The 27,317-nt window shown below is 45.8% G+C and overlaps 1 protein-coding gene across 3 annotated transcripts in view; it reads left to right on the top strand.

The window, feature by feature from the left end:
- The window catches only part of LOC144753278 (uncharacterized), a 92,534-nt gene that overhangs the window by 16,434 nt on the left and 48,783 nt on the right, over positions 1-27,317 (top strand). Inside the window, exon 1 of one of the 3 annotated variants that reach the window (XR_013594286.1) lies at positions 12,442-12,555. The exons of the other annotated variants lie outside the window; for them this stretch is intronic. The gene's annotated coding sequence lies outside the window, so the exon portion shown is untranslated. Of the gene's footprint in view, positions 1-12,441; positions 12,556-27,317 lie in introns of those variants that run through there. 3 annotated transcript variants of the gene reach the window in all.

Raw genomic sequence — 27,317 nt, forward strand, 5'->3', positions numbered from 1 at the left:
CATATGTATCCAAGGTACGTAATTACGGTATGTAAACAAGCCATCGATGACTACAAATCCCAGCTTCCCATGGGCACTTCCGCACACGGGAGGAAACAACCAACATAGAAATAGACCGCGCCCCTTCCGATCGGTGCCTCCCCAGTATAGCGCAGAGGAACGCCAGGAGACACCGACGGAGAGGTGAGCGGGGGTTATCAGACCGTTGTGTATAACTGCCGTTTGGGCTGACATCGAGCCGACTAGGGCACTTTTGCCTTCCCTTTTTTAAAACACGCTCTCGGGTGAAGGCACGAACGGCGGAATTTAAATCCTCCTCTGTGGTGTGTGGAGATAGCACTTGGGCCGATATCGAGCTAACCAGGGCAAAACACTGCTTGATATCATTTGCCGTCAAAGGTCAGATAGATATCTCTCAAGATGCTTATGTCAATAGTTTGCGTTTGCTGATGATGAGGAAACCTTGAACACGTAATCCAGACTTTTTTCTGGGTTCATATAATATAATCTGCTTACCAATATTTAAGCATATAGACAAATAGAGATTTCATGAATCCAGGGATATCGGGCATACAGTTATTAGACTACAACGAGTAATACTGGGGTCACAATGAACGTGGTTAGACAGATGTATATCTTGACATTACATCTGTTATGGAATTTTGGTTTTAACCTCCCATTGGGACAGACAGTTGAGTGTTTTTATAATTGCGTGTCTTTGTAAAACAGAGCGGTGCTCCTTATTTACCTGAGCTGCAGCCAGGTGAGGTGAGGCGCCATCCCCACAGAAACTGGGTGAGTGATATCATGTTAACCAAATTGTAATGACATAAACACTAGAATATCACTCCTATAGAGTGTATCTCTTGACAAACATGTTTGTTTCTTCTCATTTTCTTTCCATGTTTGCATGACTACTTTACATTGTGGAGGAGAACCTACACCTGACGAACAGGTGATATTATCTCTTTTAACTTTACAGCAGTAGCAACATCTAGGTCCAGATGAATGCAGAGGATCTCGTCCTCACATGCAGAAACATGTCGACTACTCGCTGAGCAGATATTATGTTAAATCTGCTTTTTTCACCTTTCACTATTGTTTTTAAGCTTAGGGAGCTGAGAGAAAACATTAAAATTAATCATTCTACTCAGTCTCACTTAATTTTATTTCACTTCACTAATTTCACTTGCACTGCTTTTTCAGTTGTAACACTACATTGACACCACTTAGTGAAATAACAACTGCAGAGTCTTCTTACTCGCACAGTCCTTTCTTCACAACTTGTGTGACTGTGCGCACACTCACTCCTGGGTAAGGAGAACCCAAATGATGTAATAGTGGTGGTACAGAGAGACAACTGATGGGAACATTCTCACCTTGGGCTTGTGGTGCACGTATTTTTGTCCAAATGGCTTTACGTGTTTAATCACATTTGTTCCACAATCTTTCCTTTTGTCGTGCAACTGGTTGTTTGTGAGTAGAATATGTTTGTGACTCCTGGGTACTTTCTGTTGTAATGGTGTTATATTGCTGCCATTGGTTTGTTAGTTCCATTCATGCTTTCTTCATGCTGTCAGTACCTCGCGGACTGCTGCTGCATGCGCCTAGCCTGTTTTAAGATTGTAAAAACTGTGATAACCTTGTATTTTAGCCATTTTTAATATTAAATTACCACAACCTCTTAGTGTAATCGGTTCCGACCCCTGACACTCTACTCAGCGCAACCCCTCGGCCGCAGCCAATCAAGTCGGGAGGGGGAGGAGTTAGAGGCTGAGTCCCGGTACATATGTCAGCTGCAGTGCGGGAGTGCAGCAAACATGCTCAGCGGGCGCGCCTGAGGCGCACCAAAGGCAAGCCCGTCTGCCCCCGTCCGCGCCCTGACGGGCCCAGGGGCCATGATCCATGCCCAAATCCTCAAATACTCCTCTCAGGAACTCAGAACACTTGCTCAGCCGGTGCTCCCGCTCAATCCCTTTATCCGCTATCGCCTCAGCCTGATTGGTATCTCTCAGGAACTGAGATCCTTGAAAGATTTACTGCCCCCAATCCTCCACCACACTTGGGGATCTGACCCTGCCCAAATCAGAAATAAAGCTCTATGCATATTCTACCTTAGCACCCGCTCTCTCGTAAAGCACCAGATGGACATTTTCCTGCTACTAATGGCGGAAAAACCAGACATCTTCCTGGTCACGGAAACTTTGCTAAATCACGATTCTACCCCTGAAATGCTAGCTGCACTACCGCAGGACTACTATATATTACATGAGAACCGACCGTAAAAAAAAAACTGGTGGCGGAATAGCCGCGATTATCCATAAAGACCATAACTTCACCTCTATTACCCCCTTGAGCCTCCCCGCTGTGGAGAATATGGTCATTAGACTAGACTCCAGTTCTGGAACTCTCATCTGTGTCCTTGTCAACAGGCCCCCACAGCATATGCCCTTATTTCCTCTATCGCTGAGTGAACAGATAGCTAACCTCGCCACAAACTATGCTAATATACTGTTAATTGGTGATCTGAATTACTGGTGCAATGACTGCTTAATTATTTGACCTACTAACCAATCTCAAATTTACTCATCACATATCCTCAGCCACCCACTGGATCAAGTTTGGACCACAAATCTAACAGTATCCGTGCCCACGATCCTGCCATGCATATGGTCGGATCACTATCTAATAAAATTCACAGCAATGGTCTCCTTCAAAAGTAAGAGCCCCACGGCTGAGGGTGGCATGATAAGGAAATGGAGGGCCCTTGGCTAGCTCGGCCCCAGATCGCACCCCTTATATCAATATCACGGAAGAAAACATCTTAGCCTGGCTACTAGCGGCCAGCAACACACATGCCCCGCTTAGAAAACTAAACTTCACTCGCAGAGCCGATGCACAGAAATGCTTCTTTATGGAGCTAAAAAAATAAAAGTTAGCTCTCCGCCAAAAAGAAAGGAGATGGAGGTTAAGTTACTCCCCTGAATAGAAACTCCTATACCAAAAGGCGCAGAAAGAATATAAGAATGCCATTACTGCTGTCAAAGCTGCCCACTTCTCTGATAGAATCCTGAGCTCCCACAATAGGTCAAAGGAAATTTTCTCTATAGTCAATGATCTTTGCAATGCAGATAGAATACGTCCTAAACAGACACCCACCCAAGAACTATGTAACTCTTTGAACAACTACTTCATGGAAAAAATCTCCAACAGCAAAGCTAGCATCCCCATACCCAGCACCATGGAGCCCCCTGGAACAAGGTTGATGAATCGGTCCACCTTAGATCACTTTCCTGCTATTAGTACTCAGTCCTTCCTGGACTTATTGTCCAGAGTTAAATCAGGCTCCCCCAGGGATTGCTGCCCACCTCACATTCTAAAAGACACCCTCTCGGCCCTGCCGCACACCATAATGCCTTTTTTTAACAAGTCCCTCTTGCAGGGCAAGGTCCCTAGTGCATTTAAGAATGCCATAGTCGTCCCCCTCCTAAAGAAACCGGGAGCCAACCCTCCTGAATCTATTTTATTATCACTCCATTTCCTTGCTCCCCTATTTGCCAAGGTTCTGGAGGCACACGTAGCAAAGTTTTTATCTAACTTCATAGAACACTCTGAATACTTAGATCCCCACCAAGCGGGCTTACGCCCCGCCCATTCCACGGAAACAGTGATTCTCGCAGTATGGGACTCCTTACGTGCAAATGCTGACAAGGGCATCCCTCAGGCCTTGGTGCTCCTGGATCTGTCGGCCGCATTTGACACGGTCGACCATAAAATCCTGATGGACCGTGTCAGACAGGCCGGCATCCAAGGCTCAGCCCTCAATTGGATTGGTTCATTTCTCGATGGCCGTACCCAAGCAGTACGTCTTGCCCCATTCACCGCCCTTAAAATTGCGACTACGTGTGGGGTTCCACAGGGATTGTCACTATCCCCCACCTGTTCAATCTATAACTCTTGCCTCTGATCTAGTCCCTGAAGGACAGGAGGGTAACTACATGTATTTATGCTGATGACCTTCAGCTGATTTTTACTATTGATAATTCCCCTAACTCAATTTAGGAATTCCAGGCCACCATGCTTCACATTCAGCATTGGATGGACCTAAATCATTTAAAACTTAATCCAGGCAAGACCGAACTAGTTCTGACCAGGAACAGTCAGACCTTCTGGGGCCCACACTATTGGCCAACAGAACTTGGATCTCAACCCGCCCTGTCCCCCTTTGTTAAAAGTCTAGGGGTCACCATAAATGACGATCTCTCATTAAAATCTCAAGTCTGGGCAGTGGTCTTGACCTGCTTCTTCCAGCTGCGCAAAATCAGGAAGATCAGTCGTCTGCTCACCCACACAGCGTTAATACAGGTAGTGATTGCCTTGGTACTTTCACACCTAGATTTTGCAAACTCACTTTACCTCGTCATGCTACTCTACTTAATTAAACATCTCCAGTTTGTCCATAACCAAGTTGTGAGTCTGATCCACCAGCAACCAAGATGGCAATCTGCCAGACCTTTACTAAAAAAACTCCACTGGCTTCCCATTTCCCAACGTGCAGCATTCAAAACGGGTTGCTTAATTTTTAAGTCTCTATACTGCCAGAGCCCTAAATTCATCAACTGCCTGTTATCTAGGTATGCCCCCTCCCGCAACCTGTGCTCAGCCCACCATCAGCTGTTAAACACCCCTGCCTTCATGTTAAAACACCAGGGAGGACGCAGGTTTGCCTCCTTGGCCCTCAAATTGTGGAACTCCTTTCCACTGGAGATCCGGGCTTGTAACAACCTTCTGAGCTTCAGGAAAATGCTCAAGACATGGTTGTTTGGGCAGGCTCATGAGTAACTTCGATCTTGGTCCGACAAACTCTAGAGCTAGCGCCATGAAACCATCTGATGTACGTGCGCCATAGAAATTCTTTATAACATAACATAATATTAGCTTTAGCCTGGCTACGACATGGTGATGGTCTGACATCATGCCCGCTTCTCTCATCATTCTCACATCCTGCAGGGACCTCCAGAACTTCTTGGCAATTCTGACACAGTTGATTTGATTTTCTGTTGAATGGTTCAGTGACACCCATGTTGCTTGTATACTCTTTTGTGTGAGAATATACTACCGCCTACCACCAGACTGTTCAGGATCTGCAATTCATATCACCATGGTCATGGTTGCCCGCGACTTCTTCGTACTGAGTCTTGTCGCTTCCAATCACGGCAATAAAGTTCCCCCATCAGTATGGTGATGTCTCTCTCAAGGTATTTCTCCAGGATGGACTGGATTTTGTTGTAAAACTTCTTTTTCCTCTTCTTTGATGTTATTTGTTAGTGCATAGCACTGACTAACATTCATGTTGATCCTCTTTTTCTTTGTGTGGAAGATTGCTGTGATGATTCTGGAACTGTGGGCTTCCCATCCAATCAAAGCTCTGTTGGCTGCTGGAGTTAGCATCAGTGCTACTGCCTTAGTATGTTTGGATTTCTCTTCCTCGTGTCCAGAATACAGCAGCATTCCTCCTGGTGTCAGTCTTCTGTCCAAACTGAGTCCATCAGGTCTTGCTGATCCCAAGCCGGACGAGGTTGAATTTTTCCATCTCCGCTGTAATTTAGGCTGTCTTGCCTGTATTGTACATGTTCCTCATTTTCCATGTTCCGATGATGATGATCTTGGTTGAAAGCAGGTGGATCGGCTTTGTGACTTCCAAGGAACTCTGGCTTTCAACAAAAGGTGTCATAGCTTTGCATGAAGGAGATTCCTCACTCTCCAGGGTTGGTATGTCTTTTGGTTGACGTTTCTGTAGCTAGAATTCTTTTTACATGTTGGGGTAGCTAACCTCACACATAGCCCTCCTCCACTAGCAGCTGAATGAATGAATGAATGAATGGTCACATTATAGAGTGCAAACAAATGCACAAGGGGTTCAAGGTGCTGGTAGCGGGAAATCAGTCAAGGGGAGGGAAGTGTCAATCCTCTAAGAGATTAGAGGGCAAAGAGCCAGGTCTTTAATGATTTACAAAAGAGAAGATGTGACTCTAGACAAGAGATTGGTGTATGTAGGGTATTCCAGAGTTTGGATGCAGCCACATCAAAGGTTCTTCCTCCCCACTTTGTCCTCCAGAACCAAGGCACTACCAGCAAATTTTTGTTGGCAGATCATAGCTGTCTGGCTGGGACATAGCGTTGGAACAGGTGTTTGATTCTTCCTGGGCTTGAGTTCCCTTGCTCACTTTGCCACTGGATTCAAGCTAGCCTGGCTGATGAAGGGTGTTACCCAGAAACCGGTCCCAGGATGCTTGTTTGCGGATCAGGGAATACCTGGCTTGGCAGTTCGAACTGGACTATTCCCATGAGGCACAGGGTCAAGACTGATTTGCATATAGCTGGGTCTGAACTGAGGTGGCAAAGTGAGATAAAGAATGATGATGGATTCAACCCAGATCTGTGACTGGGGGTGAGTGTCTAAAATGTTTCAGCACTCCGTCCATCATCTCCTTGTGTTTGCTTTGTTCACCCTAAGTTGGCAGGGTATGCCCAGACGTGGGTCCCTTGCTCACTTTTCCAGTGGATTCAAGCTAGCCTCGCTAATGAAGGGTGATACCCAGAAACCAGTCCCAGGATGCTTGTTTCCGGTTCAGGGAAGACCTGGCTTGGCAGTCCGGGCTGGTCTGTTTCCATGAGGCACAGGGCCAAGACTGATTTGCATATAGCTGGGTCTGAACTGAAGTGGCAAAGTGAGCTAAAGCATGATGATGGATTCAACCCTGAGTTGTGACTGAGGGTGAGTGTCTGAAAAGTTTCAAAGCTCCGTCCATCATCTCCTTGTGTTTCCTGAATTAAAAAGAGCCTTGTGAACAATATATAGGGCCTTAAACAGAATTTGATTTTCGGCAAAGAGCAAATGCAGTTTTGGAATGGCAGCGGAGATTGAATGGGATTTCAGAACATCTAAAATCAGTCTCGCTGCATCATTCTGGACAAGTTGCAGCATATAAGTGGATCCCCTGTTAATGTCCAGATAGAGGGTACTACAATACTCCAATCTGTAGACATGGAAAGATCTTCCTCAGGGTCCTAATAATCCAGAAGGAGGATGAAACAGTTCTTTGACCTGGGGGGGTCAACAGAGAGCATATTGTCAACTATGACCCCAAGATTCTATGCCAAGGCAACAGGGCAAGGGTATGATCCAAGCATTTCTGGCCAACATCAGTGGGTCCATATATTTTGTTGGTAGCCGAAGACTAGTACCTCAGTTTTGTCCCAATTAAGTAGAAGAAAGCTGTTTGCCATCCAGAAGGGAACAGCCTGTATGCAGCTGTTAAAATTAGCTGCGGAGGCCTCTTCATTTTTTGTGATGGACACAATTATGTGTGTGTCGTCAGCATAGGATAGGACCTCCAACCCAAAGGATATAATCACCTTGGCCAACGGGGAGACGTATATATATTAAACAGGGTAGGACTTAAAGAGGAGCCTTGCAGAACTCCACAGAAAGTAGATATGGGATCAGAGTCTGACACCCCAATTTCCTGAAGAGGATCAGTCAGCCTTGTCGAGGAGATGGTATCGAAGACCACAAATAGGTCCAACAGTATCACCAATGAAGTGTACCCAGCATCCACGAATGGTATTTACTGCAGCTATTAACGCAGTCTTGGATCCGTGGCTGGGCTTGGGACAAGCCATGCTGGAGTTCGCCAAGTAGTAATGGCAAAATTGTATGGTTGTCTGTAATACTGTATTTGAATGGAAATTGCCCTTCACCTGTAAACATATAGTTAAAGAATGTGGCCAGTATACGTACACATGAAAAAGCACACATTTGGTATGGTATATACATATGTTGCATTGTTCTAAACATAATTTAGGAAACTCAACTACACTTTTATATGTTGTTTATTTCCTTGGTCCTTTGTAGGTCTTAGCAAGAAAATAGATTATTCATTGGGAAAAGTAAGAGCCCAATTGTTAGATTTGTCAGCCTTAGGGTGGTATCCCCCCAAACTTTTAACTTTCTTCCTCCATTTTTACAGATCTTGTTTTTGCTGGCCTAAGGACTCTGTGCACTTTAACACTGATAACCAGTGATAACGTGCGTGTGCTCTGTCCTCTAAACATGGTTACATTCACCTATACCCAATTGAAATATTTAACTTGCATATAAGTCCTTAGTAAAGTGACTTACATATGCACAGGGCGTGTCAATTAAATGCTACTAGTATCCTGCAGCACTGATTGTGGCACCCAGTGCCAATGCATATAAGTCATCCATACAGTAGGCCCTAGACAGCCCAGGCCCTAGACAGCCAGGGACCACGTACAATGTATTTTAAAAGTGAAACATGTTCATTTAAGTTGCACATGTCCTGGTAGTACAAAACTCTCAAATTAGTTTTTCACTATTGCAAAGCCTTTCTCTCCCGTAGGACAACTTTGGGATTGCATTTTCTCATTTTAAAAGTGTAGTTTTCAAATGAGTACAGGTAGCCAGTTCATGTTTAATGTCTCTGGAATCATAACTTACAGTGAGATCGGATATTACATTGTAATTCTGAAACTGACACTTTTAGAAAGTTAGCTTTTTTTGACTTAGCCATTTAGTGCCTGTAGCCTGTTAGGATCACATGACTGGGTGTAGCTAACTGTTGGGCTTTGAGTATTCCTCCTAATCAGCCACACACAATAGCAAGCTTAGATGTGCCTGGATAGGCCATTACTGGCAGGATGGGAAGGAGGAGTGGGGCACAAGCCAACTTACATTTGAATAGGCTGTGTTGTTCCTCCATACAAAGGTCTGCACACCACCTGTAGTGAGTCTGAAGCGAGTCAATGCAAGTACAGAGGGGTTTCCCTGCCATAAATTAGTTACGAAGGCAGGGCTCATGTAAACAAATGCACAAAAATTATTTTACAACATATAAAATATGTCATAACAGAACTGAGAGCACATGATGCAATAACCGGAGAGACAAACATACAAAACAAAATGGATGTATTTGTTATTCGAACATTGTCATAGTCAATTTGTGTTTAAAAATGAATACCTTCAAGAAATTACATTTAAAAAGTACATATATTTATTCCAATCTTACACTCTCTCATACCCTCTAATCTGTCTTCAGCATACATCAAAACAAAAACATACAAGATGGTTTAAATGACCAAATTGATCTCATAGTTATGATTAATTCATATAGTGTATGGTACATCTATACTGGGCAACACTAATAGACCACATTTCCTTTTTACAGCAGGACTGATTATTGATATGGTTCTCGATATCAATAATAGATAATATATTTTCTTCCTCTAGTTAGTATGAAGTGAGGACAGGGAAGGCAGGATGCCCGGGGACATCAAAGGGGAACCTCTAGAAGCGTCTCCACCACCTCAACTCTTCAGCACACTTCTGGACCAGTGATAATGTGCCAGGAAGAAGGAGTGTTGTGTTGCTGAAAGGACTGACACTCTGCTGGACTGATAGTCTGAAGGAATGGCTTCCCTGATGTGCTGACCGGCTGCCCTCTTGCCTGTGGAAGAAGAACTGGACCTAAAACTTCATCTTGAACCCAGGACCCTAGAGTGACTCCAAGGGCTGGTCTGATGGCCTCCTGATCTGAGCCTTAGATACATAAAAGGCTCCCCAAACAGCACCTGGACCCAGCTGCAGTGAGCTCCTGACCCCGAAGAGGTGCCTCTCAGGTCCTGGACTATTGATGTGGCACACGGGTGCTGAAATCTAGCTTTTGGGATCTTCAAGGCCACAAACGGGCTCGTTTGCTCTGAGACCGTGCAGCTCGCACTGAAAATTAGCATGAGCCACCACCAGACCATCTCTTCGCACTGCAGCATCGACCAGTCATGAGGGAGTGCCAACATGAAGCACTAGCCCGCACGTCCGTGACGCCAGGCCCCCTCTTTGCTCTGCCGACAGCCTCCTGTGATGCTTTCATTGGTCTTCACAGCCCTCTCCAATAGGAACGGGCCTCTTGGCACAAAACTTGAGAAGGGAAAACTTTAGCTGGACTAATCTGCGACTCTATCCGAGCCATGCTCCATTGAGGTCGGCCTAAAATTTTGCCTTTTACCTAGTCCAGCGCGACCAGATAGCCATGGTTGACACCTAATGCTTTCAGGTGCTATTTTTCACTTTATTCTTTAAAAATTCATAACTCCACATCTACTGGTTTGATTTTTGTCATTTTGATTTTGTTATATTTATTACATTCTCCTCTATTATTCTAACACGTGGTGGGATCTTTTTGTGTAGTGTTGCTAATGATTTAGTGTTTAAACTGTTTCACAAATACTTTACACATTGATTCTAAGTTAAGCCTGGCTGCGATGTGAGAAGCTAACAGGGGGTTGAACACTTGTTAATGTAGGTTTTGCTTGAACCTTACCCTGATAAGGATTGTGGTTGCTGCTTGACCAGGGCGCACGCTCCAGTTAGCCAGTAATCTAATGTTTTACAACCACTTAAATAATAAAGAAAACCTTGTAAGGGATAACCATAAAAGTCACTAAAGAAGCCTGTTCTTAACCCTCTGGTAGCTTGGCACAAAAGCATTCAGGCTTAACTTAGAGGCAATGTGTAAAGTATTCATGCTGCACTCAAACAGTAATACGTGAAAAAATGAAATTCATTAAATAACATTGACAAAAATCCCAAACCAATTCAGAAAATAGAGTAAAATCTAAAAAATCCAATTAGTAGAATCAGAGTTATGAACTTTCAGATAAAAATAGCACTAAAAAGTACAAAGTGACTCTTGCAGTCAAAGTCACAAGCACAGGCAGACCGAGATAGAGCGTGACGTAGGTACAGGGTCCTTGGTCCAGGTTTGTCCTGGTGAAGAGTTTACCTTCTTAGCATGCAAGTCCATGCAATAAACCTCAACTGGAACTTCATGATGGCAGGAGCAGCGAGGTCAGCATTGTCAACATGAAGAGCAGCTCATCTCTGGAGCTTCGCTTGCCAGGAGATTCGGGCAGTTGTTGTTGGCACAAACAGCAGTTTGCGTCGGGCTTTCGCATTGGGAGGAGATATGGGTGGCCGTTGATGCCAAGAGTTTGCTTGCAGCCTCGAAGAGCCCAAAACATCTGGATGTTCGCCTGTAGTTCAGTTTTTAAGAAAGAGTAGTACACTCTGATGCCAGTCAAGGGTCCTAAACCTAGTGGGACACCTCTTGGAGATCAGAACTCACTCAATCAGCAGGGCTCGGGTAGGTCCAGTTGGGGCTGGTCAGATGGGCTGATGCAGGGAAGGCCACTGTGAGCTTGCTGTGCCCCTTTAGCAAGTCAGCCAACTGACCCTTGGAGTCACATCTGGGGATCCTGGGTACACGTTAAGCATGTCCACTCTTCTTTTATCAGACAGAATGGCAGTGCTTCATCTGAATCATCCACAGTCAAGGAGTGTTCTGATAAGAGGTTCTGTGGGTACCATTTTTACACAAGTGCTGTGGAGGGCTCCCTTTCTTTGTCTACCCCTATACTGGTTCTGGTATGTTCAGCCCCTTACCGTATGTTTGGCTCCAACATATCTAGTGTAACAGTGGGCAGGCAGGCCCATGTGTCAGCGTATTTTTCCAGTGTTGTATTAGGAGCAGGCAGCCTAAGAAGTCAGGGAGGGTCTAGGGACAACCCTTTTGAAGCTCAGGCTCAGAGAGGGCTGAGTACAACCCACCAGGCCATAATCCTCAATAGAGAAGCATCCGTTTGCACACCCAAGGCCCTTTTGTTCCCTGTTTGGAAGGAATAAAGATCACACCAAATGGAGAACCATTTTCAGTCATGTGACCCAGGACACTGGCAGAAAGGCACATGTTATGTTGCTCACATTTGTAATGTAATGTTACTTTAAGCCTTGTGTTAGTTCGAGCCTAGAATAGAATAGTGTTAGAGAGTTCTAGGAAGACGGGCAGTTATTGACTGGCTGCAGACCTGTTCAGTTGTGTTCCTGGCACTACCTGTTCCTTTATTGAAATACTTAAATAAAGATACTTAAGTAATCCTGCTAATTGGTTACTTAACAAGTGGCGACGAGGGAAAACACAGAAGAAGAAGGAAACTAACGTATGGATTTTGGGACTAATTTGACGGAAGCTGAGAACAAAAAAGAAACTGAACTTTTGTGGAATAATTCCTGTAGCTGATTTCGCTGGAACCTCCATTTGCGCGCTGTTCAATTACGACGCACTCACAAGGTAGGAAATAGAAGTAACCTTGTCACCTGCGCCAATTAATGATGATCGGTTGAAACTGACCTGACTGGCATCATTTGAAATTGCTGCGGTGAGCGCGAGTGTTGTCAGCCATCGAGCGCGAGTATTGCCAGTCATCGCGTCAACACTTCAATACACCGGACGTCGACGTGCGTGATGATGTCATTGCGCAGGGTAACGTAGCGTGACCTTTGCATGGTGGCCATTTTGCGGGGGGAAATCACTAATAATAACATCGGCAAGTAAAAAAAAAAAAAACACGATCTTCGGCGAACGGAGGTGTGTTCAAGAAGAATAAGATTTCTTTTATATTGAAGAAAAGGAACAGGTGAGGAAGTCGGGACACTTTTAAAAAGGAAATAATAATAATATATATATACTTTTTATGGACAGAGGTGATCAAACGAGGGCTGAAGTAGAAGAGGATATGGCTCAACAAAATTTTACCATTAGTCCTCCACAGCCTTTCTGGTCCACAGGGTCACAACCGGAGATCAAATGGGTAGAATGGAAGGAATATTTTACCAATTATATTTGTGCTATCGATGAAGCAGGGAAAATATAAGCTGAACAAAAGAAAATAATTTTATTGCATTCATTAGGTCCTAAAGGTTTAAAGACATTTTCACGTATGCAAAAAGTTGTGAATGCAGAATTAAGTGACTTTGAAAATGCCTTAAGTGACATGGACAGATACTTTGCACCTAAGGTGTGTATTGGTGTAGTGAGGCATACATTTTTCCAAAGGAAGCAAAAGAAGGAAGAATTAGTAGATGAATGGGTGGATGACTTGAAGAAGTTGGCAATTGACTGTAAATTTGGCAACCTACAGGATGATCTTATCCGGAACCAGCTGATTATGCACAATGATAATTCGCCTATACAAGATCGTGTATGGGTGAATGGGGACGCGCCTTTGGATGATGTACTTGGTATTATGAGGACGTCTGAAATGTCGGGTAGATGTGCCAATGTTGTTAAAGATGCAGAAAAAGATTCTGGAAAGGCATCGTCAGCAGTGTTTAAAATTCAGGGCGCATCAAAGAACACGAATAGACAATTCCAAGGGAAAGGAACTAGCATACCATTTAAAAATCAAGGAAGAGAAAGGAATACAGAGGAAAGGAGGTGTTATCGTTGCGACAGCCGGGAACATTTAGCTTTCAGCAAAATGTGTCCCGCTTTGAAAAAGAAGTGTGGTATATGTGGATTGGTTGGACATTTTAGCAACATGTGTCGCAGACGTAGTAATGTTAAGTGTATTTGGAGTGAGGAATTGAATGGGGATGAGAGTGAAGAGGATGATGAGGTGTGTGTAAAGAATGTAAGAGGGAACTATATGCTTAATATCAGTGAAGAGGCAATGGAAGGAAAACCACTTTGCAATGTGTCATTGGGTGGTGTAATGGTTAAAGTATAAGCGGATTCTGGATCCCCATATACAATTGTAAATGAAGAGGTGTGGAGAAAGAAGTTCGTACACAGAATAGGGGATCATCTGAATGCATCTGATGTGAATCCAGTGGGTTATACGGGTGAGAGGATAAATTTGTTAGGATTTAGATGGCTCTCTTTTCTTTTTAAAGGAAGAGTGACAAGAGGAAAACTATATATAGTAAAAAAGGGGCCATCTGTGCTAGGATGGCATGATCAGAAAAACCTTCATATCATCCTAGATCCAAATAGTAAAGAGAAAGTACTGGTGCTGGATGAGTGCAGCAAGATTGAGGATGTTTTGAACGATAAATTTGCCAATGTTGTGAGTCAAAAGTTGGGAAAATTGAAAGGGTTCGAGCACACGATTATACTTAAAGGGGATGCTCAGCCGAAGGTACACAAGGTCAGGCCTATTCCTATGTTAATAAGGGAGGAAGTGAAAAAAGAAATTCAGGGTCTTTTGTCTAAGGGGGTCATTGAGGATGTGGACACGTCTGAATGGATTTCTCCAGTAGTTGTCGCGAGGAAACCCAACGGAAAAATGTGTTTATGCATTGATTTATGCCATCTGAATAACAATATTGTTATAGAAAGGTTCCCCTTGCCAAAAATAAATGAGATGGTTTCATCCTTAAGAAGGGCAACATGCTTCTCGACGACTGACCTCTCTGCTGCCTATCACCAGGTGGTTTTGGAACCAGAGTCAAGACACCTAACGGCTTTCATCACGCCGTTTGACTGTTATCAATTTAAGAGAATGCCGTTTGGCCTGGCATCCGCTGCAGCTGTTTTTCAGCGATTAATGCATAATTTGTTTGGTGAGATGGAGGGGGTATGTTTTTTAAAGGATGATATTCTGATTACTGGAACTAACAAAGAGAATCATGACTCCAATCTGATGAGAGTGTTTGAAATTTTAAATTCAGCTGGTTTGACGGTGGAATTGTCAAAATGTAAATTTGGAGAGAGGAGTGTTTCTTACCTTGGTCATGTGATTAGTGAGGATAGTGTCAGACCTAAGGTGTCTTTGGTAGAAAGTATCCTAGCTGCGCCTGCCCCGAGATCTAAAGAAGAAATAAAATCGTTCTTAGGGATGGCAGAATATTGCGCAAAATTCATAAATAATTTTGCTTCGAAAGTTTATAACATTAGATCGTTGCTTAAGAAGAATGCGAAATTTGAGTGGACCAAGGAATGTGAAAGGGAGTTTGTAGAGATTAAGATGGATTTACAGGAAGTGAGTTCACTTTCTAGTTTTGACCCTAATTTGGATTGTTTACTGACTACTGACGCAAGTGATAAGGGATTATGTGCAGTACTTTCGCAGGTTGGTGGTGATGGGAAGGAAATAATTATTTTGTTTGCATCCAGAGCTTTATCACCGGCTGAAGGTACATACCCCATCATAGAAAGAGAAGCGCTAGCTTGTGCATGGGCTCTAGAGCATTTTCGTGCTTTTGTATGGGGCAAGATGGTACATATTAGGACCGACCACAAGCCGTTGGTCCATATTTTATCCACAGAAGGGACTGCTACGGCATCGGCTAGACTGGCAAGAATTTCAATGCGTATGAAAGAGTATATTTACAAGTTGAGTTACATGCCAGGTAGGGATAATGTTGTAGCGGATTGTTTGTCCAGATTGCCTACACCATTGGAGGAGTGTGTAGATGACCCGTGGGGGAGTTTTAGGGTGGCTTTAGTTCAGGATTCTGGTGTTCCTACTATTAGTAAAGAGGATTGGGCTAGAGAGCATGGTAAAGATAAGATTTTGGTTGATGTATCTAGGTTTATTTGTGAAGGATGGCCTAAGGAAAAGTTCATTGCTGATAGTTTGAAACCATTTTGGGAAGTGCGTTTGGAGTTATCTTTTGAAAAAGATGTATTACTGAGAGGAGACAGAATTGTTCCCCCTGTGAGTTTGCGGAAAAGGGTTGTGCAAATGTGTCATGAGGGACATTTTGGGATAGTCAGAACTAAAGTGGCTGTCAAAAGTTTGTTTTGGTGGCACAAAATTGATAAGGAGGTAGAAAATTTTGTGAGGACATGTTCGGTTTGTTCTTCAGCTGACAAATCTTTGAGGACTTTGAAACCAGTGATGAGTGAGGGATTGATTCGCAATTTTCCTTGGGAGACGATTGCTGTGGACATTTTTGGTCCGGTGGGGGAATTTAAAGAATATGGATTGGTTGCCATTGATCTTTTTTCAAAATGGCCGGTGGTTAAATTTGTGGAGAAGGTAGATACCCAAGCTGTTCTTAAGTTTTTGGACAAGATTTTTACTATAGAAGGGTTGCCAGTAAACATTTTAACGGACAATGGTGTACAATTTTTATCTAAATTAGCTCAGGATTATTTTGGTAGATGTGGTATTAAGCATAAAAGCACAGCTTTATACAATCCAAGTGGTAACGGCACTGTGGAACCTTTCAATAGAGTGATTAAAGGAATTTTGCAAGCAGCTATTAATAAGAATTTGGATTGGAAGGTGCAAATACAGAAGGCAGTATGGTTTTACAGGGTTACTGTGCATAATAGTACAGGGTTATCCCCTTTTGTGATATTGAGGGGCAGGTCTCCAAGATGTAAGTTTAGCCCGGGATGGATGTTTGGAGGTAAACTGGAAAAGTGGTCAATTGATGAAGTGAGGAAGAATTTGGAAAATGTGCATTCAAGGAGCAAAGAATATTATGACAAACATCATGGTGCTAAGGACACTCAGATTAAGATTGGAGACTGGGTTCGTGTTAAGAAACCTTTTAAAGTTCAGAAAGGTGAGAACAAGTTTGATGTGGCTAAACAGGTGGTTGAGGTTTTTAGAAACTCAGTTAGACTGGATGATGGGAAAGTTTGGAATCTCAAGGATGTTGCATTTGATATCAGTTTAGATCATGATAGGGTGGAGTCTAGTGGTGATGTATCAAGGGATTTTGAATGGGTGGAAGATTATTTTGAAAATAGTGACTTGCAATCTCGTTTAGCTTTGGAGGAAAAGCATGGTGTACAGTCTCAGAGTAGTTCTTGTAATGTGGATGTGTCGGATGTGCCTTCTCAATTAAGGGAAGGAGAAGGGTTGGCGGATGAATTAGCCATGGATGGTGCTGTGAGTAAAACCTTAGTGGACGGTGGTTGTGGCACTGACAAAAATATACAGTCAAGCATTGGGGAGGATGCTGTTTGCACCAAGAGAAAAAGAATGTTACCGGCGTGGTTGAATGAGTATGTCATGTGAGTTTTTGTAGGATAGACCTTTTGTATGTTATGATGTTTTTCTTAGAAAAAAATTATTGTTCCTTTTGTGTTTTTTTATTTTTTTTATTCATTGTTAATTTTGTATGGGGAGGGGATGTGTTATGTTGCTCACATTTGTAATGTAATGTTACTTTAAGGCTCGTGTTAGTTCGAAGCGATACAAAAGGGGATGATGGACGGAGCGTTTGAACAAATCAAACACTCACCCCCAGTCAACTGATCTGGGTTTAATCCATCACCATTCTTTAGTTCACTCAGCCACCCCAGTTTAGACATGGCTATATGCAAATCAGTCTGACCCTGTGCCTCGTGGGAACAGTCCAGCCCGAACTGCCAAGCCATGTCTTCCCTGGACCGGAAACAAGCATCCTGGGACCGGTTTCGGATTCATAATCCTCATCAGCCAGGCTATCTTGAATCCAGTGGCCAAGTGAACAAGGGACTCACGTCTGAGCATACCCTGCCACACTTAGGGCGAACAAAGCGATACAAAAGGGGATGATGGACGGAGCGTTTGAACAAATCAAACACTCACCCCCAGTCAACTGATCTGGGTTTAATCCATCACCATTCTTTAGTTCACTCAGCCACCCCAGTTTAGACATGGCTATATGCAAATCAGTCTGACCCTGTGCCTCGTGGGAACAGTCCAGCCCGAACTGCCAAGCCATGTCTTCCCTGGACCGGAAACAAGCATCCTGGGACCGGTTTCGAATTCATAATCCTCATCAGCCAGGCTATCTTGAATCCAGTGGCCAAGTGAACAAGGGACTCACGTCTGAGCATACCCTGCCACACTTAGGGCGAACAAAGCGATACAAAAGGGGATGATGGACGGAGCGTTTGAACAAATCAAACACTCACCCCCAGTCAACTGATCTGGGTTTAATCCATCACCATTCTTTAGTTCACTCAGCCACCCCAGTTTAGACATGGCTATATGCAAATCAGTCTGACCCTGTGCCTCGTGGGAACAGTCCAGCCCGAACTGCCAAGCCATGTCTTCCCTGGACCGGAAACAAGCATCCTGGGACCGGTTTCGGATTCATAATCCTCATCAGCCAGGCTATCTTGAATCCAGTGGCCAAGTGAACAAGGGACTCACGTCTGAGCATACCCTGCCACACTTAGGGCGAACAAAGCGATACAAAAGGGGATGATGGACGGAGCGTTTGAACAAATCAAACACTCACCCCCAGTCAACTGATCTGGGTTTAATCCATCACCATTCTTTAGTTCACTCAGCCACCCCAGTTTAGACATGGCTATATGCAAATCAGTCTGACCCTGTGCCTCGTGGGAACAGTCCAGCCCGAACTGCCAAGCCATGTCTTCCCTGGACCGGAAACAAGCATCCTGGGACCGGTTTCGGATTCATAATCCTCATCAGCCAGGCTATCTTGAATCCAGTGGCCAAGTGAACAAGGGACTCACGTCTGAGCATACCCTGCCACACTTAGGGCGAACAAAGCGATACAAAAGGGGATGATGGACGGAGCGTTTGGGGTGGCGTAGTGAGCTAAAGCACGGTGATGGATTAAACCCAGATCAGTTGACTGGGGGTAGGTGTTTGTATTGTCAACGCTCCGTCCATCACTACCTTTGGTTTTTCTTTGTTCGCCCTAAGTTGGCAGGGTATGCTCAGACGTGAGTCCCTTGCTCACTTTGCCACTGGAGTCAAGCAAGCCCGGCTGAAGACGGCTGTAATGCCAGAAACCGGTCCTGGGAAGCTTGATTCCGGTCCAGGGAAGACATGGCTTGGCAGTTCGGGCTGGACTGTTCCCATGAGGCACAGGGTCAGACTGATTTGCATATGGCCATGTCTGAACTGGGGTGGCGTAGTGAGCTAAAGCACGGTGATGGATTAAACCCAGATCAGTTGACTGGGGGTGAGTGTTTGTATTGTCAACGCTCCGTCCATCACCACCTTTGTTTTTTCTTTGTTCGCCCTAAGTTGGCAGGGTATGCTCAGACGTGAGTCCCTTGCTCACTTTGCCACTGGAGTCAAGCAAGCCCGGCTGAAGACGGCTGTAATGCCAGAAACCGGTCCTGGGAAGCTTGATTCCGGTCCAGGGAAGACATGGCTTGGCAGTTCGGGCTGGACTGTTCCCATGAGGCACAGGGTCAGACTGATTTGCATATGGCCATGTCTGAACTGGGGTGGCGTAGTGAGCTAAAGCACGGTGATGGATTAAACCCAGATCAGTTGACTGGGGGTGAGTGTTTGTATTGTCAACGCTCCGTCCATCACCACCTTTGGTTTTTCTTTGTTCGCCCTAAGTTGGCAGGGTATGCTCAGACGTGAGTCCCTTGCTCACTTTGCCACTGGAGTCAAGCAAGCCCGGCTGAAGACGGCTGTAATGCCAGAAACCGGTCCTGGGAAGCTTGATTCCGGTCCAGGGAAGACATGGCTTGGCAGTTCGGGCTGGACTGTTCCCATGAGGCACAGGGTCAGACTGATTTGCATATGGCCATGTCTGAACTGGGGTGGCGTAGTGAGCTAAAGCACGGTGATGGATTAAACCCAGATCAGTTGACTGGGGGTGAGTGTTTGTATTGTCAACGCTCCGTCCATCACCACCTTTGGTTTTTCTTTGTTCGCCCTAAGTTGGCAGGGTATGCTCAGACGTGAGTCCCTTGCTCACTTTGCCACTGGAGTCAAGCAAGCCCGGCTGAAGACGGCTGTAATGCCAGAAACCGGTCCTGGGAAGCTTGATTCCGGTCCAGGGAAGACATGGCTTGGCAGTTCGGGCTGGACTGTTCCCATGAGGCACAGGGTCAGACTGATTTGCATATGGCCATGTCTGAACTGGGGTGGCGTAGTGAGCTAAAGCACGGTGATGGATTAAACCCAGATCAGTTGACTGGGGGTGAGTGTTTGTATTGTCAACGCTCCGTCCATCACCACCTTTGGTTTTTCTTTGTTCGCCCTAAGTTGGCAGGGTATGCTCAGACGTGAGTCCCTTGCTCACTTTGCCACTGGAGTCAAGCAAGCCCGGCTGAAGACGGCTGTAATGCCAGAAACCGGTCCTGGGAAGCTTGATTCCGGTCCAGGGAAGACATGGCTTGGCAGTTCGGGCTGGACTGTTCCCATGAGGCACAGGGTCAGACTGATTTGCATATGGCCATGTCTGAACTGGGGTGGCGTAGTGAGCTAAAGCACGGTGATGGATTAAACCCAGATCAGTTGACTGGGGGTGAGTGTTTGCATTGTCAACGCTCCGTCCATCACCACCTTTGGTTTTTCTTTGTTCGCCCTAAGTTGGCAGGGTATGCTCAGACGTGAGTCCCTTGCTCACTTTGCCACTGGAGTCAAGCAAGCCCGGCTGAAGACGGCTGTAATGCCAGAAACCGGTCCTGGGAAGCTTGATTCCGGTCCAGGGAAGACATGGCTTGGCAGTTCGGGCTGGACTGTTCCCATGAGGCACAGGGTCAGACTGATTTGCATATGGCCATGTCTGAACTGGGGTGGCGTAGTGAGCTAAAGCACGGTGATGGATTAAACCCAGATCAGTTGACTGGGGGTGAGTGTTTGTATTGTCAACGCTCCGTCCATCACCACCTTTGGTTTTTCTTTGTTCGCCCTAAGTTGGCAGGGTATGCTCAGACGTGAGTCCCTTGCTCACTTTGCCACTGGAGTCAAGCAAGCCCGGCTGAAGACGGCTGTAATGCCAGAAACCGGTCCTGGGAAGCTTGATTCCGGTCCAGGGAAGACATGGCTTGGCAGTTCGGGCTGGACTGTTCCCATGAGGCACAGGGTCAGACTGATTTGCATATGGCCATGTCTGAACTGGGGTGGCGTAGTGAGCTAAAGCACGGTGATGGATTAAACCCAGATCAGTTGACTGGGGGTGAGTGTTTGTATTGTCAACGCTCCGTCCATCACCACCTTTGGTTTTTCTTTGTTCGCCCTAAGTTGGCAGGGTATGCTCAGACGTGAGTCCCTTGCTCACTTTGCCACTGGAGTCAAGCAAGCCCGGCTGAAGACGGCTGTAATGCCAGAAACCGGTCCTGGGAAGCTTGATTCCGGTCCAGGGAAGACATGGCTTGGCAGTTCGGGCTGGACTGTTCCCATGAGGCACAGGGTCAGACTGATTTGCATATGGCCATGTCTGAACTGGGGTGGCGTAGTGAGCTAAAGCACGGTGATGGATTAAACCCAGATCAGTTGACTGGGGGTGAGTGTTTGTATTGTCAACGCTCCGTCCATCACCACCTTTGGTTTTTCTTTGTTCGCCCTAAGTTGGCAGGGTATGCTCAGACGTGAGTCCCTTGCTCACTTTGCCACTGGAGTCAAGCAAGCCCGGCTGAAGACGGCTGTAATGCCAGAAACAGGTCCTGGGAAGCTTGATTCTGGTCCAGGGAAGACATGGCTTGGCAGTTCGGGCTGGACTGTTCCCATGAGGCACAGGGTCAGACTGATTTGCATATGGCCATGTCTGAACTGGGGTGGCGTAGTGAGCTAAAGCACGGTGATGGATTAAACCCAGATCAGTTGACTGGGGGTGAGTGTTTGTATTGTCAACGCTCCGTCCATCACCACCTTTGGTTTTTCTTTGTTCGCCCTAAGTTGGCAGGGTATGCTCAGACGTGAGTCCCTTGCTCACTTTGCCACTGGAGTCAAGCAAGCCCGGCTGAAGACGGCTGTAATGCCAGAAACCGGTCCTGGGAAGCTTGATTCCGGTCCAGGGAAGACATGGCTTGGCAGTTCGGGCTGGACTGTTCCCATGAGGCACAGGGTCAGACTGATTTGCATATGGCCATGTCTGAACTGGGGTGGCGTAGTGAGCTAAAGCACGGTGATGGATTAAACCCAGATCAGTTGACTGGGGGTGAGTGTTTGTATTGTCAACGCTCCGTCCATCACCACCTTTGGTTTTTCTTTGTTCGCCCTAAGTTGGCAGGGTATGCTCAGACGTGAGTCCCTTGCTCACTTTGCCACTGGAGTCAAGCAAGCCCGGCTGAAGACGGCTGTAATGCCAGAAACCGGTCCTGGGAAGCTTGATTCCGGTCCAGGGAAGACATGGCTTGGCAGTTCGGGCTGGACTGTTCCCATGAGGCACAGGGTCAGACTGATTTGCATATGGTCATGTCTGAACTGGGGTGGCGTAGTGAGCTAAAGCACGGTGATGGATTAAACCCAGATCAGTTGACTGGGGGTGAGTGTTTGTATTGTCAACGCTCCGTCCATCACCACCTTTGGTTTTTCTTTGTTCGCCCTAAGTTGGCAGGGTATGCTCAGACGTGAGTCCCTTGCTCACTTTGCCACTGGAGTCAAGCAAGCCCGGCTGAAGACGGCTGTAATGCCAGAAACCGGTCCTGGGAAGCTTGATTCCGGTCCAGGGAAGACATGGCTTGGCAGTTCGGGCTGGACTGTTCCCATGAGGCACAGGGTCAGACTGATTTGCATATGGCCATGTCTGAACTGGGGTGGCGTAGTGAGCTAAAGCACGGTGATGGATTAAACCCAGATCAGTTGACTGGGGGTGAGTGTTTGTATTGTCAACGCTCCGTCCATCACCACCTTTGGTTTTTCTTTGTTCGCCCTAAGTTGGCAGGGTATGCTCAGACGTGAGTCCCTTGCTCACTTTGCCACTGGAGTCAAGCAAGCCCGGCTGAAGACGGCTGTAATGCCAGAAACCGGTCCTGGGAAGCTTGATTCCGGTCCAGGGAAGACATGGCTTGGCAGTTCGGGCTGGACTGTTCCCATGAGGCACAGGGTCAGACTGATTTGCATATGGCCATGTCTGAACTGGGGTGGCGTAGTGAGCTAAAGCACGGTGATGGATTAAACCCAGATCAGTTGACTGGGGGTGAGTGTTTGTATTATCAACGCTCCGTCCATCACCACCTTTGGTTTTTCTTTGTTCGCCCTAAGTTGGCAGGGTATGCTCAGACGTGAGTCCCTTGCTCACTTTGCCACTGGAGTCAAGCAAGCCCGGCTGAAGACGGCTGTAATGCCAGAAACCGGTCCTGGGAAGCTTGATTCCGGTCCAGGGAAGACATGGCTTGGCAGTTCGGGCTGGACTGTTCCCATGAGGCACAGGGTCAGACTGATTTGCATATGACCATGTCTGAACTGGGGTGGCGTAGTGAGCTAAAGCACGGTGATGGATTAAACCCAGATCAGTTGACTGGGGGTGAGTGTTTGTATTGTCAACGCTCCGTCCATCACCACCTTTGGTTTTTCTTCGTGTTAGTTCGAGCCTAGAATAGAATAGTGTTAGAGAGTTCTAGGAAGACAGGCAGTTATTGACTGTCTGCAGACCTGTTCAGTTGTGTTCCTGGCACTACCTGTTCCTTTATTGAAATACTTAAATAAAGATACTTAAGTAATCCTGCTTATTGGTTACTTAACAACACATTTGGTTTCGGCCAAAAAATGATGTAGCATTGCTCTGATAATTCCACCAGCAGTAGTGCTGCAAGTGACTGGTTTACTGCATCCATCAAATATCTGAGAATTTTACATTACTAAATATCTCTAAATGTGTCTTTTACTAGTAATTTCCTTTGTTTTCTGAATGAAAAACAACACGGAAATGATTTGTGAGCACTCTTGAAATCTCACTTTGTTAGATTTCGTTTTATTTTGAGCGCCTCATGTTACCCTTCCTCTCCGCTGTAATACTTCAGTCATCCCCATTCCTCCCCTTAACCAAACCGAGTCTTGAGGAAATATCCATTAAGTAGGCAGACTTGACGTGGATTTCCGCATGGGAAAGTTTTTAAGTCAAGATTCTGTACCAATACACATATGCCAGCGAGCCTTTGTGAAATAAGCCCTAAATCTCTTACAGATATAGATTCGTAGAACATACTTGTCACTGGCATTGATTAGCATCGTTTGTGTGATTCTCGTACCTACTCACAAGATTCAGTCATTCCACTGGATACCAGAACACAGTAAAAATATCACGATGCATTATACCATGGTTACCCGAGGTAAATTGAAGCTGATTGCCTCCTCTTAGTACCATGTTGTAAAGGAAGTAGGCTGGTACCAATAATAGATAATAAAATAAGAATGTTTATACATTGCTAAACAAGACCTGAGAATCCTACCACTTACAATAAATGTACCTACTTTATGAAATGACTTCAAGATCACACATCGGGACACTTGCACTTGCCAAGTGCTGTTAACACCAAGCGGTCTGAAGATTCATCCTCGCCACTGTAGTCTGCCTGCCTAACCACAGTAATCCAATCTGCCAACTCACCTTCTTCCTACCCACCAGCACACACTCCTGCCATCGGATGTCTTGAGGTTTAAGACATCCTGTTGAAGTAAAACTGAAGTTGCAGTGCGACCGAAGAATGCATGCCAGTTCTGCCAGTGGCGCCTACTTACCATTGAGAGTGCAGAAAGCAAAATATGATGTCCTAAATCGAAACCCAAAATGTCATAAAAATGTACTATTCTTTATTCCACATCCATGTGCCTTGAAGATGTATACATTGTCAAGGTACAAATATGTGGACTTGACTTTAGTAAACTTATAGTAAATCTATAGTTATTTGTATGTAATTTCCTTTACAATATTTTGGTACCCGAAATTTTGTACATGATATTTTTGATGGGCAATTTTGTATCCACCATATACCCGTAGTATAACTCTGAACCAGAGGAAGCTGTGACCAGGTGGACAAAACCAGTTACAGCCAGACATTTTTCCTACTTGCTCCTGTTAAACAGATCCCTTGTGTATGGAGGGTGCAGAGGGCCCTGTGGTGTTGGCAGGAGGGCCGGCTAAGCCTAGAAATAATGGAGCCAACACTCTTTAGTGTTTCTGTAAGGGTCGCACCCTGACTGCCTCGTTACAGCCCCACCTCTTTATTTAGATCACCTCACCCATCACGTCGGGGAGAGTAGACCACTTTCCTGGGGACGTGGGGACTTCCAGGCAACACCCCTGTGCTCCACCAGTTAGTGTAACACTACATTCCTCACCAAATTTAATAACAGAACCATAGATTAACATATATTAACAGTTTTCATGCAATAGTGGAGTAGGCTTAAGAACTCAGGATACACATTGTTCATATAGTTACCACACCTTTGGTCGCCACCACTGCAGTCTTTTCTTCATACGAGGAATCCAGCGAGGCGGGATGATGGAGTGGGATAGCTCCATAAACCGTATTGAGAATAGTAATTGCAGCTTGAAACAGAAGGCGTTGCGAGGTCTGTGTCTTCACTTTCTCGTGATGCAGAGGCAGAAGTATCGGTCAGTCTTGGCCTAGAGTCCTCTGCCTGGAAGTTCTCTCTGGGATCCCTCGGAGAAGGGACAGGTGGAGTCTTGAGGGGGTCATCAACATTGAATGCGGCATCTTCATCCGCGCAGAAGCTGCCTGCACTAGGCCTGTGGACTTTTTTGAAGAAGAAGACCTTCCGAGTTACCTCTTCCCCGCCTTATCTAGCCGTGACCATGGTCCCTACCATTTTCACAACTCTCCAGGGTAATGGTTTAAACGGAAGGCGGAACTTGCTGCTGGGGTGGCGGTCCTTCATATAGACTTGATTTCCAGGGCCAAGGCATGAGGTAGTGGCCTTGTGCCTCGCACTGAACTGATCATTGGTGGCCTTGCGCCGGGCGAGTACCTCAGCATCATCAATTGCCTCAGAGGTCCAGGTGGAATGGTGTGGAGGAGTATCCCGCACAATCAGACCCATGCTGGCATGCCCTGGAGCTCTCTCTGTAATCACATGGGGGAGTCATCTGGTATACCCTCAAGGAACTGTAGAAAGGTCTTTCTACGGATGAGTCATCAGCATGTGCAATTCGGATTGTTTTGTTTAAAGTTTGCATGAAACGCCCTCCTTCCCTGTTCACTTAGGGCCACCATGGGGTTATTTTGTGATGTTGAGTACCCCACGAGTTCAAGTAGTCAGTGAACTCTTGACCGTGGAACGGGGGTCCATTGTCAGTCTTCACTACTTTGTAGATGCCACCTTAGTAATGATTAAAGTGCCGTTTGTGTCCTGACCACAACTACCACCTGGTACTTGATGTGATCGTTGATGACAACTAATACCTATCGACAATCCGGGAGATAGTCAAAGTCCATGCTGACTTGCTCCCACTGGGTTCTGGGTTGTCTTCGTAATCACTGGAGGGGGTCGGTCTAGAGTACCTCACATCCGGCACCAGTAGCAAGATTTGACAGCTTGTTCTACCATCTCATCCATCCCAGGAACCAAACTTTGGTGCAAAGTCTGCTCTTGGTCTTAACTACTCCTTGGTGTCCTCCATGCGCTTGTTTTACTACTTGAGATGTCAGGCTCGATGGAATCACTAGTCAGGGTCTTCTTAATAGACATCTGTTGTCATCTTTTGACAGCTCTTGTGTGACATGAATTAGAGACTCCAGGGTCTGCTTTGCTTGGAGTGTCATGCTCTGCAGGATTAGTTTCCAGTCATTGGATTGGACAGTGGCAATAGCAAGCTGCAGACACTCATCTCCTCTTGTGTCCTCGATCAGGGATGTGAGTTCCATCGGGAGGGAGTGAGGCTGCTCGGTAATCAGCCTCACATATGCCTCTGTGGCTTCCTCTTTTTCCTTTTCCTCCAAAGTGGCATGCTGCTGGTGTCTTGAGAGATAGTCTGTGGGATTAGATGACCTCGGTCGATATTCGGTGTGACAGTCATATTCCCAAAGCTGTAGCAGCCACTTCTTTATTCTCAGAGGGGACTTTCATGAGGAGCCATGAAAGAGGGATGTCAGGGGCTTGTGATCTGTAGGCCGAGTGAATTGCTATGGCTTCACCCTTAATCTGAGAGTGTCTCTGCTCTATCTCTGTAAGAGAGCGGCTGGCATATGCCAAAGAAACCCAGCTCTTATCTTGCTGCTGCTGCATCAGGACTGCCCCCAGGCTATTGGGACTCACATCTACTGCTATGCTGGGGGGGATGACCGGATCAAAGTATGGTAAGGTGGTGTCGGAGGAAAGTGCTGCTTTCCTGTTTTGAAAAGCCTGTTGTTGGTCTGCCCCCTACTGCCAAGGTGTCAAGGCTTTTGTGTGTTCTCTGAGTGGGCAAGTGAGATTTGTTAGATCCGGTATAAATCTCCTGCAGAGGTTGACCATACCTTGGAAACTCTGCACCTCAGAAATGTTGGTTGTTGCTGGAGCCTCTTGGATATCCCTCACCTTATCTGGGTCAGGGGCAACACCATCACTTAAGAAGGTGTAGCCAAAAAAGCTGATTCTCTTCTTGAGGAATTCACACTTTTCTTTGTGAAGAGTCAGACAGATTCCTGAATTCTTTGCAACACCCCTCGCAGGTGTGAGTGGGACTTGGCGTACACCAGGATGTGGACTCCTGGCAGCCCACTGAGGATCTATCAGATCGTGTTCTGAAATACTTCTGCTGCACTAGAGGTATCGTGGTTGAGGTA

Source organism: Lissotriton helveticus, chromosome 5_1 (genome assembly GCF_964261635.1).
Source record: "Lissotriton helveticus chromosome 5_1, aLisHel1.1, whole genome shotgun sequence".
NCBI classification, from domain to species: Eukaryota; Metazoa; Chordata; class Amphibia; order Caudata; family Salamandridae; genus Lissotriton; species Lissotriton helveticus.